Source organism: Protopterus annectens, chromosome 2.part0 (genome assembly GCF_019279795.1).
Source record: "Protopterus annectens isolate FY-2018-M chromosome 2.part0, PAN1.0, whole genome shotgun sequence".
NCBI classification, from domain to species: Eukaryota; Metazoa; Chordata; order Ceratodontiformes; family Protopteridae; genus Protopterus; species Protopterus annectens.
The window spans coordinates 128,879,905-128,901,027 of record NC_056728.1 but is presented as its reverse complement, the minus strand read 5'-3'; the positions used below and the strand labels follow the sequence as shown (position 1 = coordinate 128,901,027).

Below are 21,123 nucleotides of genomic sequence, written 5' to 3'. Positions count from 1 at the left end.
CTCTATATATATATATATATATATATATATATATATATCAATCACTTGTGTGCATGAGTGTGAATGCATGGGCATAAGCAGTCAACCGCAAAAGCATAAAGAAAATCCATAAAAAAACAGGCATCCAACAAAAAAATCCTTACAGATTCTGCTAAGGTAACTCTAGCTATCAGTTACCTCTTCTCCTATATGGAGCCCCTATCATGACCAAACTATAAACCTCACTTAGTTCTAAACTAAAACAGTGCTATAACAAAGTCACCAGATTCACTTGCAACAAACCTTACCATGCCCACACTATTTGGCACTAAAAACACTTAACTGGCTCAAGCTTCCATACCAACTATTTTATATTCAGCTCACATTAACCCATAAAATCATCCACACTCCATCCATCTGCCCAGCATCCCCTACTCCTGTACTATCTTCCAAATTGTCCCCTTTGGTCAAATAATAAACAACCGCTTACCATTCACGAACCACAAAGGGTGGCTGGGGTCAGTCTCTATTCCAATAGTGTAGCTAGAAAGTGGAATAAAATTCCTACAGTAATGATGTCTATCACACATCTTCATCTTTTCAAACCATTACTAAAAGTCTTCCTCTCTGCCTCCTGGCTTTGTCCCTGCTCGTCATATGGGACATGGCTCTCTAGCACCTTTCATCGCCTTTCTTATAAAAACACTAAATCACTTAACCTGTTTATCCCCTTGTAATACTGCACTTTATTCCATCCATCTACAACCCCCTTTTCCCATTTCTGCACATGGGGTCGAGTTGTCACTTCAACAATGACAATTATCCTGAGCCACGGTTTTCACCACCAGGTGGCCAGCCCTGCCACAGTACTTCTTCTACACCACACTCTCAAATGCACACTCACACCTATGGCTAGTTTGGAGTGCCCAATCCACCTACTGCATGTCTTTGGAATGTGGGAAGAAACCGGTGCACCTGGAAAAAACCCACATGAACACAGAAAGGATATGCAGATTCTGCACAGAAGGCACTTCAGCTGAGGACTGAACCGGGAGAATCTCTTGGTGTGAGGCAACAATACTATCCATTGTGCCATCTAATACCTCACTTTACATCTTAAACTACTATACCTACTTCTAATTAGCACAAACAAATTACTATTCCATCACTACTTCTTTGTTAACACTGACACTTGCTTATCTCCTCTAATACCTCATGCTATTATATTTTGTAAATTACACCTATCTCATACAGCACTTTTCTATCTACAAAGTTGTAAAACAAGGCTTGTAAATTTGATGTTTTTGAATATCAATGCAAATGTTATTACACTGACTACTGTATACTGCTTTATAAAATTTTGTTATTATAAATATTCATTGCATTAAATATGCTACCTTGGAGGTTTGCTCACTGGGCCTCCATTGAAAAAAAGAGCACCTGTGCCCAGTCAGACTTTCCAAGTAAATAAATGTCAATAAATCAACACTGTAACTACCCTCAAGAAACCATTGTTCTAGGAGACTTCAACATTGACTGGAATATTTGTTCCTCAGATTCTCAAAGATAGTATCCTAGACTGGATACTCATTAATAACCATCCCCACATGTACAGGGCCAGTACCCGACTTGAAGACATAAGTGACCATTTCCTTACCTATATAATCAGGCATAAGACTGACATCCCCCACCAACCTACTTACAAAACAATTAGAAACAACAAAAACTTTAACCCCGCTAATTTCCAAAATGAACTCAAAACATGTAATTGGGCAGTCCTAAAACATCTACCACTTAAAGAAGCTGTATTATATTTCAGCACCAAATTCCAAGCCATCCTTGATACCCATTGCACCTGCACATTCTATAAGAACTAAAGCAAAAGCTGCTCCATGGCTTTTAAAAGAAACCAGACAAATGATCTTACTTATAAACAAAGCTTGGACTACTTGGTGTACTACAAAATCCCCATAGATCAACTTAGATTTAGACAACTAAAGAGCAACACTAAAAAATCTACCACCCTAGATAAAAAAAAAAACTTTTATTGCCCTTTACAACAGAAACATCAAAACAATCCGCAAAAGTTTTGAGCAGGCATAAAGGCAGGCAGAAATAAACGTACTCACCCAGGGAATACAAAACTCCTACCCCCTCGGCTACCATCCAAAAACCTTCAGAAGATGTTGCCAATTCCTTTAATAGTTCCTTCACAAAAACTATCCAGTCACTAGCTAACCAACTATCTCCCAACTGCCCAAGTCCTAATGCTACTGCACCTAGTTTTCAACTCCCCTTTAACTTTTAACCAATTTCCACATCACTTATCCGTGCCCTGTCAAGAAACTAAAACCTACCACCCTTGCAGGGGATCTACTCCCAGCTGAGTATCTACAAAAAGCTGAGGATGCCATAGCATACCCGATCTCTATCCTGATCAATAGAACTATATCAGAAGCCACTATCCCCTCCATCTGGAAGACATCCCATGTCATTCCACTCCACAAAGGGGTCAGTTCCACTGAACTGTCAAATTACAGACCTACACCTATTTTGTCACCCCTGGCTAAAATTATGGAGAAGTGCATCCATAAACAACTCCTGAGCCATCTCATTCAGCACAGTCTCCTGGCTAACTCGCAGCATGGCGTCAGACCGTTCCACAGTACAACCACAGCCTTCCTCTCCTTCTCCAATGTTATTAATCAAAACTGAAACAATCAACTTTCTTCTGCCCTCTTTCTTGATCTTTCCAAAGCCTCTGACATGGTCATCCACCAACTACTCATACACACACTTAAAACTATTCCCCTAGATGTCCAGGCTATACAATGGTTCAAATCTTATCTGAGTGGTAGACCACAGGCTGTACTATGGCAGAACAAACTATCTTCCCTTCTACCTATTACCCTTGGGGTCCCTCAGGGCTCTATATTAGGACCCCTGTTATTTTCTATCTTTATTAATGACCTGTACACAGTCATCCCAACGGATTTCTGTCAGCTGCTACATTCAATATGCAGATGACTCCACTTTGATTTCCTTTGCACCTCCCCATTAAGTCTGCAGACTCTATCCCAAAATGTTTTTAAAACTGTTGAAAATTGGCTCTGTAATTGACATTTCCTATTAAATCCTAACAAAATGAAGCTACTGCTTTTCTCCCCCACTTGTAAAGCCTCCGCTCCAACCTTTACTATAAAATCTAACAATGGCACTGTCCCAGATCCCTGATCCCTGTACTAAACTCTTAGGTGTAACAGTTGATAATAACCTCAAGTTTGATATGTATATTAATCAAACTATTAAAAAAGTTAATAAAAAACTTAGCTAACTATACAAGATCAAACCTTTCCTTACTCCAATAGTTAGGACGGTAATTGCCTGTACACATCTACTTTCAACCCACCTTTATGCATCCCCTCTCTTCACGAACTTGAGTAAGCCTGACCTTAAACTCTCTAGCTGCTTTAATCATATTGCTAGATTTGCCGCTGGAGCAGCATACAGAACACACCACTGTCTGAACCTAAAGAATCTAGGGTGGCTAGAATTGCCTATTCAACTTCAGTACAATCAGCTAATAGTAGCACATAAAATTCTCTACCAACCTGAAAACACACCCATACTTACAAAATTAGCGCCCCTCACAGCAACCTCAAGACACTTCGCTCATCCAAACTACTAGTCCAAACCCTCAAAAGCAACAACTCATATGGAGACTCTCTATATGCCAACTCTGTTGGCAAATTATGGAACTCACTTCCTAATCAGCTTACTTCAGAACCCGTTCTAACCCAATTAAAAAAAAAATCTAAAACAGTACTTTAAAAGGCAATGGCTATGTCCTTGCTCTAATCCTGACTAATTCTGGCAATATAAACATGTGCTAAAGAGGTCTTTTGGCTACCCCTACATTGCTTCCTAATTGTTACTCTATAACACATCAGATTTATATATGACAGAATGAATTACCTTTATCCTATGTATTGTATCTGCAACAGTGCTTTAACTTGTTTAATGTAACAGTTTTTCTGTATGTATGCATGTATGGAGCTTTTCTCCCCGGGCCTCCGATGAAAATGGACAAATATCCAGTCGGACTATCCCAGTCAACAAATGCAAAACAAAATAAAATAAAATAAATAAATAAAATGTTGTTTGGGCTATTGTTGTCTGAGTTCCCTATATGTGACATTTGGCTAAATTTGACAATGTCACTAAGGTGGAGATATAGATACAAATATGTACAATCATAATAAAATAAAAAATTATCTAGACATTTTATTCAGGTGAATCAGTGAAAATGGAATGCAGTTTAATGCCAGGAAATGCAATGTGATGCATTTTGGTTTTTGAAATAACCATTATCCTCGTGCTGTGAATAATGACATTTTGACCTCTGTAAGTGCTGTGAGAGATTTAGGCTACATGGTGAAACAAGATGTATGAAGTGCATTTTGGCTGAACTACCACATTTTACTTAAATCTGAATCAAAGTAGCAATGACAAATTTTTACTAACTTCTAAAGTGCAGCAACTCAAGAACAGATCAGATTTAATGTGGATGAAAAGGTTTTATCCCCCCTGCATGGAGATGGGAGGTGGGAAGGGCAGGTGGGGATTTGTGCCACTCAGAGCAATTTGACCAATCTGATCCAATAACGCTTATCTGGATCTTGCATGTAGGCCTTTAATTCTTTGGACTTTAATGATCATATCGAGACAGTGGTGAGGAAGTATTGTGGTCTTTTAAAAGACATCTTGAGGGGTGTCAGTAGTAGAAAGAAGGAAGTCTTGATTCTGCTTATAACCCCTATAGAAAAGTCAGTTATGGAATGTGGGTCTTTCGATTCTTGTAATGCTTGGGAGAATCCACAAGATGGTCACTAGGTAAGTGACATGATTGGAGACTCTTTCCCTGTACTCAGTTGGCTATAGGCTTTTGAGAGGTGACCGGACTATTGTGCATTAATTACCAAGAAATGAGGCATTAACAACTTCTGTTGGTGTTACATTTCTGGGGCACAGTATCCGTACCAGGAATAATAATCTATATATGAGATTGCCAGATGTTAAAACATCAATTAAGAATAGGTATTTTCATCAAAGGGCAGGAACATTGTGGAACTCTCTCCCTACATATATAAGGGAAGTCAGTAGTGTGTACATTTCAAGTTTCTGATAAATAAATGGTATAGAAATGTTGTTTATATTCCTGGTGCCCTGGGTTTGAATTTCTTATACACTGAACATGTAATTGGAATTCGGGTTTGTTTTGACCCAATGTACTTCTGACCATGTAGCTTTTCAAAAATTACCACAGAGCTATACAGATCTCAACTTACAAGCAATTGCTGTAGGTGTGAAAATGCAAAGTAAGGGGTGCATACACCAGCGCAGTGTAATAACTGACCTTACTGAGTGAGGGAGTGAGGAGAGGTCACAACAGGTCATTCACTGGCCATGCACTATTTTATGTGAACAGCTAATCCATCTCCCTCCTCTCTTTAACAGATTTATTTATTTATTTATTAATTACATTTGTTTACTGGGTTATGTCCGACTGAGCCAGAAGCTCATTTTCAGTGGAGACCCAGGGAGAAAAGCTCCAGTTATACAGTTTAGAGTTACAGACTAATAATACTAAAATTTAATTAAACATATTAACAAAACTGCAGAAAAATACTGCTAGTGAACTAATATTTCTATAATACTATGACTACAGTAATAAGTTTGAGGCACAGCCACAGTGTAATGAAGCTTGCAGTATTAATTACTATGAAAGACAAATACAGCAGGAGGTAACAGAATGCATGGATATACAATGAAATTAGGAGACAATATTGTATACAGAACAGATAACAGTGATGGATGTGGTTACAAATGTGAGATCAGTAAGATTGTCTAGGACCTATGTCCAAAAAACTAGTAGCTGACAGAAAACTGAAAGAAATTAGATAGGTGGTAAGAAGAGAAGGGAGGCGGTACAGCAAGAGATAAGAAGGAGGAGAGTCAGGAGATGTGTGGGTAGGCCTAGCCAGCTGTACGGCAGGTGCAAAGCCAAAGGTTTGACAAATGTTCTTTTAGGAGTTTTTGAACTCATGATAGTTGGGATTTTTTGCTATGGTTTGAGGAAGAGTGTTTCAGAGCTTGGCAATTTTGAAAGAGTAGAGTGAGGTGCCCTGGGAGTTGTGGGGTTGAATAACCTTTAGCATAAGTTTGTTAGAGGATCTAAGTGTTCTAAGGTTTTCACTGGGTTGGATTAGTTTAGAAAGTGCAGGGCAGCTATTGGGTCGGTGGATAGTTTTGTGGGCTATGGACAGCTGGTTGAGTGATAGGAGGTTAGGGAGTTCTAGCCAACTGAGCTAGGAAATAACAGTGCAGTGGTGGGTTTTATACGGGTAACCTGTGGCAAATTTAGCGATTTTGTTGTAGCAGGATTCTAGGTTATTTAGGTCAGTTTTTTGCAGAATAGTAAACATTTGGGATCCGTAAAGGAAGGTATAAAGTAGATGTGAGCATGCAGTGGCTATTTTGGCACTTTCTGTAAGGTATTTATTGGCTCTATACAGGGTGCCTAGTTTGGAGTGGACTTTTTTGATAGTGAGGGAAATGTGCCTTTTCATAATTACACCATGTGACTAGAGTTACAGAGTTTTAGTTTACCTTTTTCATTTGCCACTTAAATGAGCAGAATCCCAGGACCCCAGGATTACTGGAGATCTCAATGTCTTGCATTGCCTACTCCACTTTATGTTTTTTGATAGTGAGGGAAATGTGTCTTTTCATAACTACACCATGTGACTAGAGTTACAGAGTTTTAGTCTACCTTTTTCATTTGCCACTTAAATGAGCAGAATCCCAGGATTACTGGAGATCTGAATGCCCTACATTGCTTACTCTACTTTATGTACACCTGAGATGGATACAGTGGCTCCATCTGCTGGACAAAGGCCATCTACCCATCTGATGGGCTGCTTAGGACTTTAAGGCATACTGTCAGCTAACCCTTTTGATTTTCTTAACTCCAGATCAGAGTTCTACACACCTGACTCTGAAATGATCTTATTTAACAGTCAGTAACTTGGATCTAAGCCTGCAGTATACTTATGTCTCTAACTCTACCTTCTACCTCCTGTGACACCTTTTCCCAGACCACTCCCAGGCCTTACTAGTCTGCATTTGCTGTCACTCACATTGGTAACATGCATCATACCATGGCTGGAAATAGTAGAATAGTCTCTATTTTTCCTGCATACAGCAACAGTTAAAACACAGATTGGACGACTGCTCATATCTCATAAAAACACATCATAGATGCTATTTGCAGCCTGCACAAAATTAGTTAGACCGGTTTAATTGAAGCAGAACTGCTTGCAACCATTGTGTCTCAGTGAAGACAGCAGGCATGTACACGTGTCTGTCTCATATTAGGAATAATGTGAACACTACAGCTTAGCTTTGATCCAGAAAGAACAAATTTATGGTAAAAGCAGAAGATACAAGATAACTTTAAATAAGCCTTCCTGCATAAGGCTAATTTCTAATCAAGAAAAAAAATTCTATCAAAGTAATAGATTTGAGAAAAAGGTTAGTTCACAGGCTATTAACCATGTAGACAAATTGTAAAGAACAACCCAAAGACACGTTGCTAGGTGAAACAGCAGTACCCCAAACTGCGCGTGTGTGTGTGTATGTGTGTGTGTATGTATATATCTGTGTGTGTGTGTGTGTGTGTGTGTGTGTATATATATACACATTCTGTGATGGACTATCCTCTAGACAGCTGGTTCGCTGCCTTGCACCTGCTGAATGCTCCAACAGGTGCCGCCTCTCCCACAACCCTGAATAGAATACATCAGTTATCAGCCAATGAATGAAATAACATTACTACATTTACATCTCTTCATGCAAACCACCAAGGGTAAAATATGCAGCTCCCCATGATTCAAGTTAGACTGGTTCATTTAAGCAGCACTGCATGGTGACAAAGGGTTGCACTATAAACTGCAGAGGCGAGACAACAAGCACTCGTGTTTTGCACTCATTAAGGATCATTAATATGTTCCATAAACCAGATAAAACTCAGTAGATTCATGGGGAAGGATTATTAAAATAAATTTCAATTCAAGAAAAAAGGAATGCCTCAAAGTAGCAGCTCTAAGAAAGGGATTAGTTATATCAAAGGGAACTGGCTTGATTTGAATTTTACTTTTAAGAAAACACACGTAGAAAAAGCTTTCATTCCTTCTTGTATTCATTTTCTAAAACTCACTCTATCTTATTTTTATCTTATTTGGAATAGTGACAAACTGCAGTCTATCCCAGAAAGCGATGTGTGTAAGGCAGAGTACAAAACAAACTCGTACATACCTACACCTGCTGCACATACTTGAGGATTACTGTTTTACTGGTCTGCATGGATTCATAAATTCAACCGGTAAAACAGCCTTGAAAGCAATGTGACTGTTACTACCAAGCAGGAATCTGGAGACGTATCACATGAGCTGATAATACAGTTTTTATTGCCTCAACTTTCTAGCATGGTCAAGGTTCAAAGAAACATTCTGGCTTCAGTTAACCAGTGAACTCAAAAATTAAGTTACAATCCCAATCTTTATAAACAGACAAAAATACCGCTATGAGGTAAGTGAGCTGATTATATAGCTACATCTGTGCTCACTATTTCATATCCACAAAATCATAACATTTAAACACTTGTAAGGCATTTTAAGGGAAATTGTTATTCCAAACAGCTGTTACAAAGATGTAATAAATACTGCTGTAAAACTGGAGTAATTAAATTCATTATTCAGTATTGTCCACAGTACAATACTTATTGGAAAATAAATATATACAAGCATAAGTTATTGTAAGGAGAATACCTTGTCAAAAAATTAAAGTTTTAACATACAGACAAAGACTTTGCTGTAAAACCAGGGTGTTCACAGACTTATACAACTCCTTGCTCAGTCACACTCAAAACTTCACAAATGGTTACCTAATAACCCCCAAATAATCTTCAGTCATATATTTTCAGAAGGGAAATTAATTCTTTCACAGCTGTATACATACATACATATATCAGTATGGCAGCAATTCTCATTATCAACTAAAATAAATAATGCTTTGAAATTTAAATAAAATGCTTTTCCACTTCCAAAAGAATCCTTAGGAAGGCCAGAATTAAATACATAAAAGAAGAAAAAGCTCTGAAGACAATGGAAGCAGCTTTGAAAAATGATGGCTACAGCTCATTGTGGTCTATGGCTGGACCTGAGTGGCAAAGCATGGCAGTTCAGAGATGTCTAGTGCCTATGAGAACTGTTAATGATGGCCTAAAGTTAAAGTTCTGAAACTTGATTTTCAAGCCTCCAGATGGAGTCCTTATGAATCAGGGACCTCAGTAAGGAGCATTAAGCCGCAAGATAGCTTAGAATAACCATCCCTCTCTCAGACAGCGCTCTTCTCACCAGCCTGACATTGTAATGACATCAGGAAAAGTACTGCATTGGCACAAAAAACATCTTCATGAAATTATGACATATGACACAGGCAATCTTATATTGTATAAATTAAAAAACATATTAATGCAACTTTAGATGCAAACATTATACATCGGAAACCCCCCGTTGAAACATCTGTAATTCCAACATTATATATCTTTTATAATAGCCAGTCATTGTCACTTAGCTCATTCAACATCTGCCTTCTTTTATACCCTGCTCCTCCTCTGCATGCATTGTCCCCACAATTCACATTTTTCCTATGTTCATAGGTAAGTACTAGGCTATCTGCCCGAGGGCATCTATAAGCCTAGCCAGAATGTGTTGGCTTTCACCGCCCCCTTAGATTAGTTCCCTGTGCGTCTGTCCAGCAGAGCCATTAGTTCCCTGTGCCTCTGTCCAGCAGAGCCACTGCAGTGAACCCTGGGATAAATTTTCTGTCTCCCATCCACTCGTCAAGGTTTCTCTTGAAGAGTGTTAGTGAGGGGCTCTGCCTAATGTACATTGGAATCCTGTTCCAAAGCATGGGGAGTCTCTGGGACAGGAATCTATCCCTCCAGCACGTCCTATTTATTGTTGTGTTGAGGTTTAGATCCCTAGAGCGTGTGGCTCAAGGGGATTTGTTTTTTTTTTTTAGGTGGAGCATGTCCATCAATTTTAGGTTGGACATGGCCTTGTATGTCAGGCAGAGATCACCTCTGAGTAAGCGGTATGCAACAGAGTACAGCTGGAGTTTCTTCAGTTGGGCTGCATAGGGCATCTGTTTGAGGCCAGAAATCCTCTTGGTGAATTACTTCTGTGGTATTTCCAGCTGTTGCAGGTGTCTTGTAAGGTACATCCCAAATGGGGCATTGTACTCTATGATGGGTCTGATGAGTGATGAGTAGACGGGCACAATAACCTCTTTTGTTCTAGATGTGAACCCTTTTGTGAATAGGTGGGCCACATAGAAGGATTTTCTAACCACCTTGGCAATATGATTATCAAAGGAGAGATTACTATCTACATGGGTCCACAGATCCCTTATTATATTTTCTGTATTTAGGGGACTACCACGTATGTGGTAGTTTGCAGGTACTTTGTTTTTTCCAAAGGGGATGACTATGCACTTTTTGGCATTTAGCTTGAGGTCATGATTTTGACACCAGGTATCCGTCTCAATGAGACCCTTCTGGAGGATGTCTGTATCAGCCGTAGAGTCAGTTATGGCCCCCAGTTTGCAGTCATCTGCGAACTTGGTCAGCCATAGTCCTCCTGTGCTTGCCTGTACCTCTGAGGAGTATATACCGAACAGGAGGGGGTCCCAGGACTGAGCCCTGGGGGACACCACTTGTAACCAGTTTAGAGTTGGACCTAGAGGCTGCAACTCTCAGCGTTTGGGTTCTATCCATGAGCTAACTGGCAACCCATCTCGTGACGTAGGGGTTTATGTTCAGAATAGTTTGCTCCTTACATTTTCTAAGGATCCCGATTCCAGTTGCTGTATCTTCGTTACTACATTCACTACTTCCAGTAAAGTTGGTTTAAACTTTGACTTTCATTTTCTAGTGACTGACTTTTTGGCAGGTAAGTTGTTGTACAGACTGGTAGGTGAATACTAGGCTAATTGCCCAGAAGGGTCATTTAAGCCTAAGTAATAACCTGAAGTCAGAATCAAACCATTTACCTTGTGTATCTATGAGGAGAAGATCTTCACCAAGTCAGCTACAGCAACAGCACAAACATATTCTTCATGCACTGTGTGAAAAATGAAAATGGTGGTGGTCGCTTTTGTCTCAGCCAAATGGAGGACAGCCACTGTCATCCCACTACACAAAGGTGGAGTGTCCACTAACCCAGGCAATTATAGGCCAATCAGCCTAATTAGCCTGATCTGTAAGGCCATGGAACGCATTATCATGAGCCTTATAAACAGGGAAAACCTCCAAATGGTTGACCCCACACATTTTAGTTTTGTCAAAGGGAGATCATGCCTGTTAAACTTGATCGACTTCTTCAAAACATTCACCAAAGCCATGAACAAGGGGAAGACGGTGCACACCGCCTACCTTGACCTAGCCAAAGCCTTCAATCCCATTCCCCACTCTGGCATAATAGATAAACTCTCCCAGCTGGGATCAACCCGTATGTTTCCAAATGGGTAGCTAACTGTCTCACTGATAGAACCCACTCAGTCAAAATAGGGGAAGCCACCTCTAGTAGTAGACCTGTAATGAGCGGTGTACCCCAAGGATCAGTCTTGGGGCCTCTACTGTTTGGGATATACGTTTCTGAGGTGCAAGCCAAAACCAGTGATCTGTGGCTGACCAAGTTTGCAGATGACTGCAAGCTGGGCGCTGTCTTAAATTCCCCTAGTGATGTGAACAGCCTCCAAAAGGCCTTACCCAAACCAAATGACTAGTGCCAGAAGCATGGCTTCAAATTGAATGCCAAGAAATGCATCATTATCCCCTTTGGGGAAAATGGCTTCCCCACTAATTATCAAAGTAATAACAACGTATTAGGCACACACTCAGTCGTGAGGGACTTGGGCACCCAAATTGAGCGCAACCTGATTTTTGACCATAACTCTGCTTCTGTTGTACAGAAGACTTTCTACATGGCCCACCTCATAAGTAAGAGTATTTCATCCAGGAAAAAAGAGGTCATAACATCCATGTACTCCTCCCTTATCAGACCCATTATCGAGTACAATGCCCCCTTCTGCATGTACCTTGCCAAGTACATGCAACAGCTGGAGAGACCACAGAGGTTCCTGACCAGGAAAATCCAAGGTCTCAAAACCTATCCTATACAGATAGGCTAAAAGCCCTGTGCCTCTAATCAGGCTCATACAGACTGCTCAGAGGGGACCTGTGTCTAGCATACAAGGCCGTCTCAGACCCAGCCTTGTTGGAGTCGCTGCATATCCGTAAGTCAAACTTCACTCTCGTAACTCGCACTCATCAACCTGGTCTGTGACATTAACAAAACTTGTTGGCAGGATAGATTTGTGTCACAAACACTTCCACATCTGTGGAAAAGACTCCCTCTCCACGTCAAGCAGAGTATCTCACTAGCCCTCTTTAAGAGGAACCCGGACGACTGGATGAGAAACAGAAAATACACCCCTGGGATCCCACCTGTGTCCCTGCTGGACAGGGGAAACAGGTGCTGAGTTTGTGGGAACATGGGCAAAATTCTTGGCTAGGCTTATAAGGGCCTCCGGGCCAATAGCCTAGTATCATCCTATGAACCTATGCAGATGACATTTTGGCCTGCAATACATGATGTTTACTGTTGTTAACCAGAAGTTCTAGTACTTTTATGATTTGTAGTTGGGTCAGCAGGTGACACAAAGTCCAAACAGCCTATGATGAGCTGCAGGCTATTTCAGTTCTCAAAATATCTTTTTTTTTTTAGTCAGTGTCTTCTTTACTTGTTCACTTTGCAACTAAGTACCTTTTCCCTGAAATTGAATAATTAGTTATGGAACCTCTACTGGATGTTGCTGCAACTTCTGGCAACAATATTCATCATAACTAAAATAGCTCTGGCAATTTGTTAGTATGCAGATGTTAACCTGGAAAATGTGTTTAGGTGTAGCCATTTTTCAGTAGAGGCTGTGAAGAAAGAAAGTACTGCCAGCACAGTTAGCTTGAATTTTGTAAATAATTACATGTCATTTCTGAATATCAAGTTGATTTATACAAGATGATGAAGTTACAAATGTATTAGAACTGTATGTCATTTGTATACGTATATCAAAGTGCTTGGGTTTGAAATGTATCCACAATGTGCCTTACTAGAGAGAACAGAAATGTACATGCACTATTGTAACTGTTTAAATGTATATGTTTTAACAAAGGAAACCGGAAGGTTAACCTCACTCTAGCAAACTTTAGAAAAATATCTGAAATTAAACCACATTATAGGCTAGGCCATAAAGATGCTATCTCACAAGTTTCAAGGCAGACAGAGACACAAAGTTTGCACTAGGAAGCTTTCTGTATTGTCTTTGGGGAGAACTAATTACTAGTCTTGAAGTTTGGAGGAATGCAACTGTTTTATGACTTCCAGCACCTGCCAAAGATCTGGGCAAAAGCTCTTGTGTGTGTATTTTTTACAGGTAGGTGCTAAGTACTGCCAGCTTGCAGCAATAGGGGTTTTGCATTAGTACTTGCATATTTATTTGGTGACACTGTGTGGGCTACTGTTAATAGCCTTGCACTTAATCAAACTATCATTTGTATTAGTATTAATATTACACAGTAAAACTGAACACCCTTTGTTAAGGGCCTTAAAATAGCTGGTGAGGAGTTCTGGTGGCAGTGGTAACTACCATATAGTCTGGGCAGAAGGGAGCATCACTAGTAAACCTTTGCTATCCTTTCCCAGGTGTGTGTGGGTGTAAAAGAAATCTCTAAGAGTGTGTGTATCAGCTACTTCGACAGGGACATTAAGCACTGGTTGGACAGAGAGAGTGTTGGAGGACTGGGCTTGGAACCCTAGCTAAGGACTCAGTTCTATAGTTGTGCCAGCGAGGAGTCTTACTGGGGATCTGGAGAAACCAGCCCCACACTGACTGTGGTCTCTGTGTACTCTTAAGGGAAATTGTACTTGATACAGAGAGCTGAATCTCAAAATACTTTGTGTGTACCTGTTATCCTCCCAGTGAACGTCACAGGTACCAGTGGTGAGGATTGAGACCCCTTGATTACTGGCCCAGTGGTGGGTCCTCACAGAGGCCTTAGGAGTAAAGTTTCACGATTTTGTTCTAGCACCAAGTATAAAAAAATGTCACCAAGCACAATCATAAATATTAATAAAGTAAGTGTTCATGTATAACAAAATTAACAAATACATATACAAATATGTTGATAGCAGTAACAAAATATGAAGCAGTTACAGACAGAAAGTATGTATGACAATGGGAAAATGTAAGGTTTTAGCAACAGGAATAGTTATCATACAGGACACTGAAGAGAAACAAACCTATACAGTTAACAAGGGTATATATATCGTAAGCAGCATTATGAATGCAGTTAATGCTATTGGACTCCAACTATATACACATTATTAACAAACTAGGTCATAAAAATAGGATGACAGAAGTAGAAGCAAGGACATCCTTTTGTCACTTAAAGTAGAGAAAGTACAGCTGGGCAAACAGCTATATGGTGGTAGGCATATACAGGGGGAACGCCATTAGGCACACAGAGAGGAAATGGTGGTAGGCATATAGAGAAGGAATGGTGGTGTGCATATACAGAGGAAATGGTGGTGTGTATATAGAGAGGAAATGGTAGTGTGCATATAGAGAGGAAATGGTGGTAGGCATATAGAGAGGGAATGGCATGAGGCATATAGAGAGGGAAGGGTGGTAGGCAAATAGAGAGGGAATGTCATTAGGCATATACAGAGAGGGAATTGCGGTAGGCATATAGAGAGGAAATGACATTAGGCACAGAGAGGAAATGGTGGTAGGCATATAGAGAGGGAATGTCATTAGGCATATACAGAGAGGGAATTGCGGTAGGCAAATAGAGAGGAAATGGCATTAGGCACATAGAGAGGAAATGGTGGTAGGCATATAGAGAAGGAATGGTGGTGGGCATATAGAGATGAAATGGCATTAGGTATATAGAGACAAAATGGTGGTAGGCATATTGAGAGGAAATTGTGGTAGGCATATAGAGAGGAAATGTCATTAGGAATATACAGAGAGGGAATTGCAGTAGGCATATAGAGAGGGAATGGCATTAGGCACATAGAGAGGAAATGGTGGTAGGCATATAGAGAAGGAATGGTGGTGGGCATGTAGAGAGGGAATGGTGGTGGACATATAGAGTTGAAATGACATTAGACATATAGAGAGTGAATGGTCATGGGCATATAGGGAGGAAATGGCATTAGACATATAGAGAGGGAATGGTGGTGGGTGTATAGAGAGAATATGGCGGTGGGCATATAGAGAGGGAATGGTAGTAGACATATAGACGGAATGGTGATAGGCATATAGAGAGGAAATGTAGTAAGCATATAGAGAGAAAATGGTTGCAGGCATATAGACAGAAAATGGCAGTAGGCTCAGCCCTGGATACAACAGAGAACAGGTTGCGTTACAGAGAAAGGGATTAGTATTACATTCTTAACAACTGATGTTAGTAGTGCCAGGCATATATGATACAGGATAAAAGAAAAATATTTACATATGTTACATATCATTTTTTTCTTCAGGTGCATATGCAGTCTGTCAGAATACGAGAGCTCAAGTTTTATTTATTTTTTGGAAGAGTTAATCTTTGAAGATGTTTTTGACTTTATTGATGAAGTTATTCTACAGTTCTGCTACTGATACAGAGCAGGAATCATTTGTAGTGGTTCTTTGATTTAGCAAATTGACTACATTTTTCTTTTTAATCTGACCTGAGTGGATGGCTGAGGATATACCACTGTAGAACTGGTTGTGCATCAGAGCAGTTACTAGTGGAGTAAAGAATATGACAGGCAATTTTTAGCAGGTGAAACCAATAAATGACCATGTTCAGTTTTTTTTTTCACAATCAGTCTGAACTGTATGCAGAAGTATTTCTAACTGCTGGGTGGGGGCTGGGCTGTCTACTGATGAAAGTAACTCACCTTTTTTTTTTTATTTTAAACAGTCACTAATCCGGTTTAGCTTTTCAGAACTGGTGTGCATTTATGTGACATGAGGTAATTTTATTGTGTATTTGCATTAAACCAGTTTTAATGTACAATATGAGGTGTACACAGTCATGTGGTTGTAACTGATGTGTACACAGTGTCTGTGGATGAAAGTGACTTACCCCTGCTATTGCTTGAAAACTGCTAAACAACAACCACTGATCTGCATACCAGGAGCACTGTCACACAGTGTATTGCACTGCTAAACAACCACTGATCTGCATACCAGGAGCACTGTCACACAGTGTATTGCACTGCTAAACAACAAGCACTGATCTGCATACCAGAAGCAGTCTCACGCAATGTATTGCACTGCTAAACAACAACCACTGATCTGCATACCAGAAGCAGTCTCACGCAATGTATTGCACTGCTAAACAACAACCACTGATCTGCATACCAGAAGCAATGTCACACAATGTATTGCACTTGCTAAAATCAGTGTAAAACTGATAACTAATATTGCTATGGGTTATGTTTGTATGTGTGTGGAGACTGCAATGTATCTGCTTCCTTTTCATGACAAACATCAGCCTTACACATATAAGGTGTCTGTCTTTGGTGATGTTGTAGGACCAGGATCTATGTTTATTTGAGTATTTATTTACTGACTAGGGTAAATTTGGCCAGGACACTATATCATCATATGTGAATACATGTGTATGCCCCATTCCTAGCATGGAATCAGCTGTAAGGATGGTGAGTGATATGAAAAATCCATTGAAAGGAGTGAGGCAAATGCTAGCTCAAAAAAAAAAAATTGTATTAGATGTCAAAGATTTGGAAGAAGTGTTTGAGCCAACGCATGATACAGTTGGAGAGGAATATATAGTTACAACCCTCCAGTCAGGAGTGTTATGGGATGATTTACTTTAAGACTTAATTAGCCAGACTGAGACAGAACGCGAAGTAATGTTGGGGGGGCATCATGGATAAAATAAATGAGGAGGATGCAGAAGTGATGCTGGAAGAAGGTGGTGGAAAAGTAAAGAAAACACATGCAGAGACAGTGGCAACCACACAAGACAGAAGGAAAGAAAAGGAAAAAAAGAGCACAATTTAAAAATAAAATTCATGGTAAGAATGCAAAGTAAAAGAAGTCAGGAGTTAGATATCAGGTATGAGTCAATGTCATTTTACCCTTGGGTATAAACACAACAGGTAAAAGCTTTTCATTTTGATTAACAAAGAGACATTTTGTGACTTTTTTTGAGACTGTAGCAGGTATGGAGAAGCTTTTTATGTGAATATGAAAAAATACAAAATAATAATCCACTGAAAGAAAAATATTTGATAAAAGCATTTTTTCATAAATCTAAAAAGAAAACACATGTACAGTTTTGAACTGAGATAGAAAACGAGACTTTAAAAGAACATTTAAAACATATATGTAAATAAATAATATATAGATTTCAGAAGTTTATGATAGCAGGTGCTTATGGACTGGGGCATGGGATTGCAATGTCATTTAAAAAATGAAAGTGGAAAGAATTGTATATATAGTATTATAAGTGCTGAAGGTAACAGAGGTGTTGCAAAATACTGAGGGCAACCAAAAACATTTTTTCTGTAGAAAAGGACATTTAGTTACTAATTGTAATAAAAAGAAATGTTATATATGTTGCAAAACAGGACACAAAGCAAACAAATGTGAACTTGAATGTTATAAATGTAAAAAATGTATATAGATGGATTGTAAAGAAAGAGAATGAGGTAATTATTGTGAACTAGAGCAATAATACGGAACAAAACAAAAAGTAAAGATGAGATGGAAATAGATGAAATTTCAGAAGAAAAGAAGGGAAATACAGAAAACAACAATGAAGAAGAGGAATTACAAACAGAATTGGAAATTAGTCATATAACAGAAAAGGAATTAAAAGATATTTGTGTTTTATGGAAATATATATTAGCTTATAGGAAAAATAGTACATTTGATTCATTCACTACTATTAGGTGATAAGACATTTATCAAGTGTTATGATGCCTAAAATGCACAAAAATACTTTAATTAGAAGTACTTTTCTCCCTTATATGGGGATCTGAATTAAATCCAGTTGAGGGGTACATTATACGTGAACAAAGGAGGAGGAGGATTAGGCATGCCAAATCCAATAGTATACGCTGATTCATTACATTTGTATAAAATACTGAAATAGTTAAAGGAAAAAAATGTCAATTTATTAAAAAATATATTTAAAAGTAAGTATAAGGAATGCTGGGCAAGAATAAGAAGTAATACAATATTGAAAGAATGTTTTAATAAACTAGAGAATTACCATCAAAAGATAAAAATATGGAAAACAAAGACTGATGAAGTAGAAAAAAGAAAGAAAAATATGGTATAAAAATATTGAGAAAATATTATTGTATTAATCCATTGGAACATATTCCAGAAGTGAAGATTAAAGCAATTAAATAAAGAAAGAAAGAAATGGTATAGTAAGAATACCCTCAGTCTAATAATAGTTATAATGTTGAATGTCAAGATTTTTATGGAGCTTGGGAATTGAAAAAATTACCAGTAAAAGTAAATATGCCTTACAAAAAGAAAAAAAAAATGAGAGAATATGTTTGCAGTAAAGAAGAAACTCTAGAACATGTTGTTCTGAAATGAGAAAGGATCAAAAAACTATGGAATAAATTATGTACAGAATTTATTTGGGGGGAATTTTTAAACATAATGATATAAATATGGATATGGTTGAATATGGATATTATAAAAATAAAAACAAAAAAGCAAACTTGGATTTCGATAAAAAAGTGTTTTATGTAGTATGGGTATTACGGAATGAATTGATTGATGAAATTACGTTTAATGAGAATCGGGCATTGTCATTAATATTAAAAAAGATTAGATTATGGTTATGGAAAAAGGAGTGGGGGTCGAATAGGAAATATATATGTAGATGAATAATAATTTGATATGTATAAACCCGAAAAACAAAATGACTTTAAACAATAAATGTATAGATATGTATATATTTATGTAAATATGTATACAAATACACTGACGCTACTCTTTTTGATTTCCATGAAGTTCCATGTGATCTTTCACATCCACCTGAGCTACCAGCAACTCAAGAGAGATGAGGCCATCGTTTAATGCCTCATCCAAAATAAGGGTATATTTGAAAGCAATTGCTGACTGACCCAATATAGTGCAGTGAGCAGCACTGTCGTTTCAAATACTGTCTCTGAGACCTTAACTTGTTCTATGCAGGATCTGCATGTCTTCCTCATCTCGGTGGGTATGGTTTTATCCAAACGTTCGGGTTTCCCCTAACATGCCAAAAACTTGCGATTCCTCCAGTCTGACTGAAGGTAAGGGTGCAGAATGTGTATGCTTGTGTATGTCTATGCATCTTGTGATAGACTTGGCTTGTAAGGGCCAGTGTCAATATGTGAGTGAAAAAAAATCAGTGTATCTTGTGACAGACCTGGATTTTCAGGGCCATGGTCAGTATGTGTGCCCTGCTCACTGGTGGGAACAGAAGGCTACTGCAGCTTGTATGGGGGTGCTGTTGATGGCATTATCATTATATCATTACTTCTTTAATTTTCCTCACAAAGAAACCTCAGAGGTGTGTACAGAAGGTCTTTTTAGCTTGTGTAGGGGCTGGGGACAGTGTGGTTATTTTTTTCTCCTAAAGTTTCCTCACAATTAAACATCAGTCGCATATATACGAGAATATGTCTTGGGGCTAGTCATAAGGAGGTACCTTGTTTTAAACAAGTCTGACAGCAACAGGCTGCCATATGTTACGGTGTTATATTTATTCTTTCAAGTTTAGTCTAACCTGGACACCAGAAAGGTACACAGAAGGCAGCTGTCTTTTGGGGGTAGGTTGTGAAGAGGCATGTCTGATTATGATTTGTATCCTTGGAAACATTTTTTTTTCTTCTCAGTTTATTGTAAACTGCTATTTTGTCAGACTTTAACACTAACTCTTGGACACGACTTATTTGCTCCTTGAAAGAAAAAACAATAAAACTGAATTTCTTTCTGTACTTGTGTTTTTGGTTCAAGCAAATCAGTGGAGAAAAGGGTTAGAAAAAATGTTCTAAAATTCATCTCAGAGCATCTATACTGTAGTTTCTAAGGGTCCACAGACCCTTGACTTCATTAAGGTATTTTCCTAAACAGTTATTACAGTACAGTTAGGGCTTGGTGAAAGGATGAAAAAAGAGAATTTTGCGTGCATTTTTTTTTTTTTACTTTTGGCTTTGATCAGTCAAATCACTGGATCAAAAGGTTTAAAAAAAAGCTCTAAAATGAATTTACCTCAGAGCATCTAGAACAAACATGGGGCCCTAGCAACCCCTAGGTCCCTGACTTAAATTAGGTATTCGCTGTACAGTTTTTACAAATCAGTCTTGCCCAGCTGAGTTGTGTTGAAAAGAATTGCAAGAAAAAGTCAAGTTGAAAAGTAAGACTGAATTTCTTTCTTTAGTCAAGATTTTTGTTAAGGCCTTTACTGAACAAAAAATGTTGTTTACAAAGCTCTAAGATGTACTTTGTGGCATTTATGTACCAATGGCTTCTGGGAGTCTAACGACACCAGATCCCCAGCTTAATTAGATTATTTATTTCATAGTTATTACAGTACACTTATGGCCGGTTAGCATGTGTTGAAAGGATGCCGGGAAAAGGAATTTTTTTACAGTATACTTATGGCCAGTCAGTAAGTGTTGAAAGGATGCCAGAAAAAGGAAAGTCTTAGATTAGTACTGAATTTATTCAATTAATGCCACGGTGATACGGCGGTAGCGTTGTTACCTCACAGCAAGAGGTTCTCCCGTTCGATTCTCGGCGTGGCTTGGGAGTGTCTTCTGTGTGGAGTCTGCATGTCCTCCCCGCGGTTGGGTAGCGTTCGAAAGACATGCGTGCGTAAATGGGCGTGCCTTCGTTGAAGGTTGGGCATCGAGCTGGCACCTCGGCGTTTCG

The 21,123-nt window shown here is 38.8% G+C and overlaps 1 protein-coding gene across 4 annotated transcripts in view; it reads right to left on the bottom strand.

Annotated features, from left to right (window-relative positions):
- The window catches only part of LOC122792993 (probable JmjC domain-containing histone demethylation protein 2C), a 1,041,568-nt gene that overhangs the window by 420,003 nt on the left and 600,442 nt on the right, over nt 1–21,123 (bottom strand). The window lies entirely within an intron of this gene.